Source organism: Sceloporus undulatus, chromosome 1, assembly GCF_019175285.1.
Source record: "Sceloporus undulatus isolate JIND9_A2432 ecotype Alabama chromosome 1, SceUnd_v1.1, whole genome shotgun sequence".
NCBI lineage: Eukaryota > Metazoa > Chordata > Lepidosauria > Squamata > Phrynosomatidae > Sceloporus > Sceloporus undulatus.
In genome coordinates, this window is record NC_056522.1 from 350,147,019 (window position 1) to 350,153,018 (window position 6,000).

Here is a 6,000-nt window from a genome sequence, read left to right on the forward strand (position 1 = left end):
TATAAAGTGATAATTCTTTTGCACGTTTTTTACTCTGTAATTCCCCCCCTCAGGCTTCTTTAGTGAGAGTCTGGGACAGAAACCCGACTCTTTTTACTCTCCCCAAAAATGACACATGCAGCATTATATCATGTCATATTTAAATACATTTGTAACAAGCCAATTAGAAAATGTCTCCGGGGTGTAGAGGATAATGCTCCAACCCTATTCAACAAGTTTTCTCGCTGGCCCAGCACAATTCTTGCAGCACAGCACCGGCAGTTTTGTTTAGCAGCTGTTATTTTCTGCTACCAGCTGCTGTCATGTTCCCCACTCTGTCGCCACACGCCACTTTCAAAATAATGCCTCTCCCCACGATTAAGGGAGTTTGCAGGCAGTAAGAGGTAGCCCTGAAGTGGCAACATGGCAAATCCAATCAACTGCATGTGGAAAGTCTAATTCTATTAGCACACCCAGAAACTCTTTAGTTTATATCCATTTAGCCTGACTCCTTTTAATAAATCAATATGCCACCAGCCCCATTTAGCTTCCACTTATTGTCCTCTCAATGCTCAAAAATCCATGCGCAGACAGAAGTCAACAAAATGTATCCATGGAAGGAAACAGTTGCTACTCCTGTCTTTTGAGTTGCTCTCCTTTTGGATTCATAACTAAGGGCGGTTACAGACGGGCCCATGAGGCGCCGTCGCTAAGCAGAGGGGCGGGTGCTTCCTGACAGCCTTGCCCCTCGGCGTAATAAGTGCCATCAAAATGGCAGCACCCTATAAGATGGGTGCCGCCATTTTGACGTTGCGGACGCATAGCGTCCGGGCGTTGCGGCGGAAGTGACGCCATGAGTGCGCACCTTGCGCCTTCTGCGCCCACTTTTGGGGCGCAGTAAGAAGCGCCATTTGGCGCTTTTTCTTGCTGCGCCTGGGAACTGCGGGTTTGGCTGCTGCGGTTCCAGACGCAGCAACGGGCAGCAGCACAAGACCAACCCGTTTTGGGCGATCTGTAAACGCACCTATGGCCCATACAGACAGGCCAAAACTAAGGCTGATTCAATTACTTTGGAATCAGTATGTGTTTAAATGATGCATCCAAAGCTGCATCAAGCTGTGCTCCTGTTCTTAGAACTTGTTGTGGCTTTGGCATGGCTTAGGACTCTTAGGACGCATGCACTCATTTAAAAAACATACCTCCAAAGTGACCGAGGAGCTATATTTTGGCCTGTTGTTGATGGGGCCTATATTTCACTGAGCTTTTATGTGTGTGTGTTGTACCTCCAAGATGTTTCCGACCTAGGCGACCCTAAGGCCATGAACCTATCCTGGGGTTTTCTTGGCAAATTTGTTCAGAGGGGATTGCCACTGCCATCCTCTGAGGTTGAGAGAGTGTGACTTGCCCAAGGTCACCGAGTGGGTTTCCATGGCTAAGCCGGGATCCAAACCTGGTCTCCCATTGTCATAATCCAATGCTCAAACACTACACCCACCTGATCTTTTAAGGTCAGCTCAAATAACTCCTTGAGTTTCAATCAAGGCCTGAAAGAACACAGAATAAAGAATACAGAGGAAACTATTATGTTTCAATGTGAAGTCAAAGGCTTTCATGGCCATAGTTTTTGTGGGGTTTGTCGGGCTCTGTGGCCATACTCTAGAAGATTTATTCATGACAGTGCTGGTGAACATCAGGGTAAACTCTTCCAGAATGTGGCCACATAGCCCGAAAAACCCATAAAAAACTATTAATGTTCCTTTACTGAAGGGGGGGGGGGTGAGGTCTTAAAATGAAAAAGGCTTTGCGATTACAGAATATTTAAATAGAATCTGCCAATCCTCAATGAACCTGTCAATATGATCTGCCAGACAAAAAAAGGTCTTCAATGGTAATACTCAGTATGAAAGAGTCTCTAGTCCTGGAGCTTTTAGCACCCTAACAACTGTCACACTTTGTCAAGAGAATACTGAAAACAGTGTGTTCCCAACCTTTGGTCCTCCAGAGGTTTTTGGACTTCAGCTCCCAGAATTCCTGATGTTGGCTCAAATGCATAGCATCAGGAATTCTGGGAGCTGAAGTCCAAAACCTTGGGGCCCAAGGTTGGGAACACACTGCTGTAGAGGATCCCTTGCAAATAACCCTATTTAAATCAAACACATCCTGTAAACAAAGACAGGCCACTTTTCTTTCCACATAAACAGGAATCATCTTGAGTCAGCTAGGAAAAAGAGGGACATGCATTGAAAACCTTTGAATCAAGAGTCTAGCAACCAGAATCCAAGGACAGAGAAACTCAGTGGTGGAGTCGGTTGGAGAAGAGCCCCAAAACTTTGTGTTTTCTCCAACATGTGGTGTGTGTCTGTGTTTATTTTTAAGGACAAAACGTGCTTCGTTTTTGCCGCTGTTTCCTTTGCCGCCGCGATCCAAAGGCACATTTTTGTCCTTAAAAATAAAACACAGACACACACACCCAAAAAAACAAACTATTGTCAGTGGGACAAAAACCCAGGGCTTCTGGGACTCAAAGTTGCCACTTTTTCCAGACTATTATTCCAAAAACAAATAGGAAAAGTCATGCAAGCTTGGCACTGGAAATAGGTACCACATCTTGTTCTTTAAAACAAAAGCATAATAATAATAATAATAATAATAATAATAGGTTTTATTTATATCCCGCCTTTTCAAAAGGATCAGAAGAAAGTACATCAACAAATACATAACACATCCACGACTAAAAATTACATATCCCCTTATCCTTTCCCTGAACTAAAATAGCAACATCATAAATATACATTAAAATAGGTAAAATAATAATAAATTTACACAGGGCTGTCTGTACAATACATTAAAATACATTAAAATACACGTGTCTGTGGCATACATTCTACAAAAATAAAGACATATAATACATATTAATACAAATTAAAACATTCAAATAATAATAATAATAATAATAATGATAATAATACGTTTTCCCTCTTCAGGAACCACCTCCCAGCCACCTAAAAAGTAGGGTATTCCCCCCTCTCTGTCTCTTTTTCCTTCTCTTTGTTTTTACCTGGTGCAGACCCCCAAGGCAAGGAGGGCTCCTTCAGCAGCCAAAGACCTGGCCCAGCTTGGAAAACTAGAGAGCCATTTCATGGCTTTCTGGGGCAGGAAAGGAGGGTTTCTTTGGCGAAGGGCGGGGGGGGGTCAAGACTAAGGCACCTTTCCTTCAGGAAGAAACCAACCCCAGCCTTGGTTTTTCTTCCTCAGAGTCCCTTCCAACACTCCTCATGTCCTCTTCCAACAACACCACCACCACTGTGTGCCTCTCTTCCCAAGGAGCCAGGGAAGGCGGAGGAGAGATACTAAAGCAATACTAGGAGGTGGAAGAAGGGAGTGTTTCTCAGGCAGCAGAGGCTGGACCAGGGGCGCACCAGGTGCCCTTGCCTCGCTGGGTTGGCCAGGGCGCGCAGGGTAGTTGTGTTTCTTCCTCCCTTCCCTTCTTCCTTCCCTCTCTTTGCTCTTTTCCTTCTTTCCTTCTCGCCTTTCTCTGGCCCTTCAGAGGCGTTCCCCTTGGCTCCAGCCATGCGGAAGGACACACAACGCCAGCCCGCAAGGGACAGCCCTCTTCTTCCCTCGCTCGCTTTCCAGCCCCATGACCTCAGAGGGAAGGAATGCTTGGCACCGGGAAGATGGCAGCCAGGGCCCAGCAGCTGCTGCTCAGCCTTCCTTCCTCGGGCCAGGAATTAGGGAGCAGCAGCAGCAGGAGGAGGAGGAGGAGGAGAGGCAGCAGCCGGGCACTGCTTTCCATCCCCCCCCCCCCCCCCCGCCTTGGCTTTCAAAATTGCCACTGCTGCCCGCTGCTGCTGCTGCTGCTGCTGCTGCTGCTGCGCCTTCCAGGTCGTCTCTGACTTTTGGCGACCCTCTCAGGGGCTTTTCTGGCTTTGGCTCCAAGCCTCAAAAGTCCAGCCTCAAGTCCTTGCAAGATGCTTTCAAGTCTAATGTCAAGACCTCGCAAGATACTTTGAAGCCAAGGCTCAGGTCCTTGCAAGATACTTTCAAAAATCTCAAATCCTTGCAAAATCATTTCAAGTCTAGTCTCAAATCCAGGCTCAAGTCCTTGCAAGATACTTTCAAATCAAGGCTCAAATCCAATCTCAAATCTTTGCAGGATACTTTCAAGTGTCAAGTCCAGTCTTAAGACCTTGCAAGGTATTTTCAAATCTAGTCTCAAGTCTTAGAGCCTCCTTGAACAGGAAAAAAGGAAGTGGTGGTGGTGGTGGTCTTAGGAGACCCCTGTGAAAGGGTCATTCAACCCCCAAAGAGACTGTGACCCACAAGTTGAAAACCGCTGCTCTAGGGCGTAGTAGGGAGACCTGGTTTGGTGCCTTCCTGGACCTGTAAAGGACATCTTGGGGCATTTAAAGGCAAAAATACATTTTGAAAACTTTTGAAAAATTTCATTTTGATGGGGGGGGGTCCAGATGGGGTCAAAAGCAGTTGGAACATCCTTCGTATCCCATAGAGATCATCTGTGCACATTTCAGAGCAAAACCAAATTTTTAATTGCCTGCTAGGAGCCCTGGGCTGTGCCTATCCTTGTTTTTAAAGGATAGGTCACAGTTCTTCTCTCTTTCTGGTATAAAAATATATCCAAAACCATGCATAGCCTTCCCTCCCACAGACACTCCACCCACTTGTCTGTCTGTCTGTATCTCTCTCTCTGTCACACACACACACACCCCACAACAGATTCCTTCAACAGACTCCCCACCATCACCGCCACCACCACCTTCTCTCCTTCCCACCAACAAAGCATAACATTCCACCGACTAAGCACTCCCGGTATGGAGTATCAGCACAGGATTGCTCCACCTGACTCATTATCCACTAACTACAGTTGAGGTGCAAATACCTGTCCAACCTCTTCCACACTTAATGCCAATGCAATCTCAGCTCTTTGTAATCTCTCTGTCCTCCTTTAGCAATCCTTTCATTCTTTTGTCATGTAGCAGTTCAGTGCCAGAGAGCCAGCATGCTTCATTGGTTTGAGCGTTGGACAACGACTCTGGAGACCAAGGTTTGAATCCCCACTTAGCCATGGAAACCCGCTGAATGAACTTGTGCAAATCACAGACTCTCAGCCTCAGAGGAAGGCAGTAATAGATTCCCTTTCAAGAAATCTTGCCAAGAAAATCCTGTGATAGGCTTGCTATAGAGTTGCCATAATTCAGAAATTACTTGAAGGCACACAGCAACAACAACAACAACAGCTGCTTACTAGTTCTGGACTTCAATATGCTGTTGAAGGACTCATTTATTTTTACATCAGTCTTAAACAACACAGCCTTTCAAATGGAGGTGTCCTTCAAACAAAGGACTGTTTCTCTAAATTTGAATACACCGCAATCCTAAATAGAGTGCTATACATGTACACATCTACCTGGGAGCAAGGCTTATTGAAATTAACAGAACCTGTTTTTGTACAAATATACATAAGGTCAGGCTTCTGTATGGAATTGTCTTCAGGCCCTGGATACTTTTATAAAAACCAGTTTTCAGTGTATGCAAAGGGATCTTGTAGTATCTGTGAGACTAATGAAAGAGAGAAGGTGGTAGCGTGAGCTTCCACAGACTTGAGCCTTCTTCAGAGTAATTAATAAATAAGTCAAATCACTGTATTGATCTGCCAGTGCTTTCAAATCTAATTATGATAACTATTTATAATGGATTGGTTAACTGATCAACACTACTCATGGAAATTACTACATGCCCTATTACCTATCTTAAACTATTTTACACCTACCTATGTTTTGTGTTTGGGTCACTTGTCTGCACAACAAAAGAATTTAATATGGTGAGATTTGATTAATTCCTCTGCCAAAGGAAATTTTCCATTTGTACAACTTTCTTCCCAAATGCATCTTTGTCCTTTGACAGAAAGACATACACCTCGCAGTTAAAAATCAGGTTCAAGAATCCTAGTGTGATCATGTAAAAACAAAATAATATTAATAAAAACAAGATAAATTTTAA

The 6,000-nt window shown here is 44.6% G+C and overlaps 1 protein-coding gene across 6 annotated transcripts in view; it reads right to left on the minus strand.

The window, feature by feature from the left end:
- The window catches only part of PTPN21 (protein tyrosine phosphatase non-receptor type 21), a 99,322-nt gene extending 95,644 nt beyond the window's left edge, over nucleotides 1–3,678 (minus strand). For 3 of the 6 annotated variants that reach the window (XM_042445100.1, XM_042445091.1, XM_042445083.1), the window contains exon 1: nucleotides 3,038–3,677. The gene's annotated coding sequence lies outside the window, so the exon portion shown is untranslated. Of the gene's footprint in view, nucleotides 1–3,037 lie in introns of all 6 variants that reach the window. The other 3 variants (XM_042445075.1, XM_042445065.1, XM_042445110.1) reach the window with 2 other exon arrangements.
- Nucleotides 3,679–6,000: the final 2,322 nt, after the last annotated feature.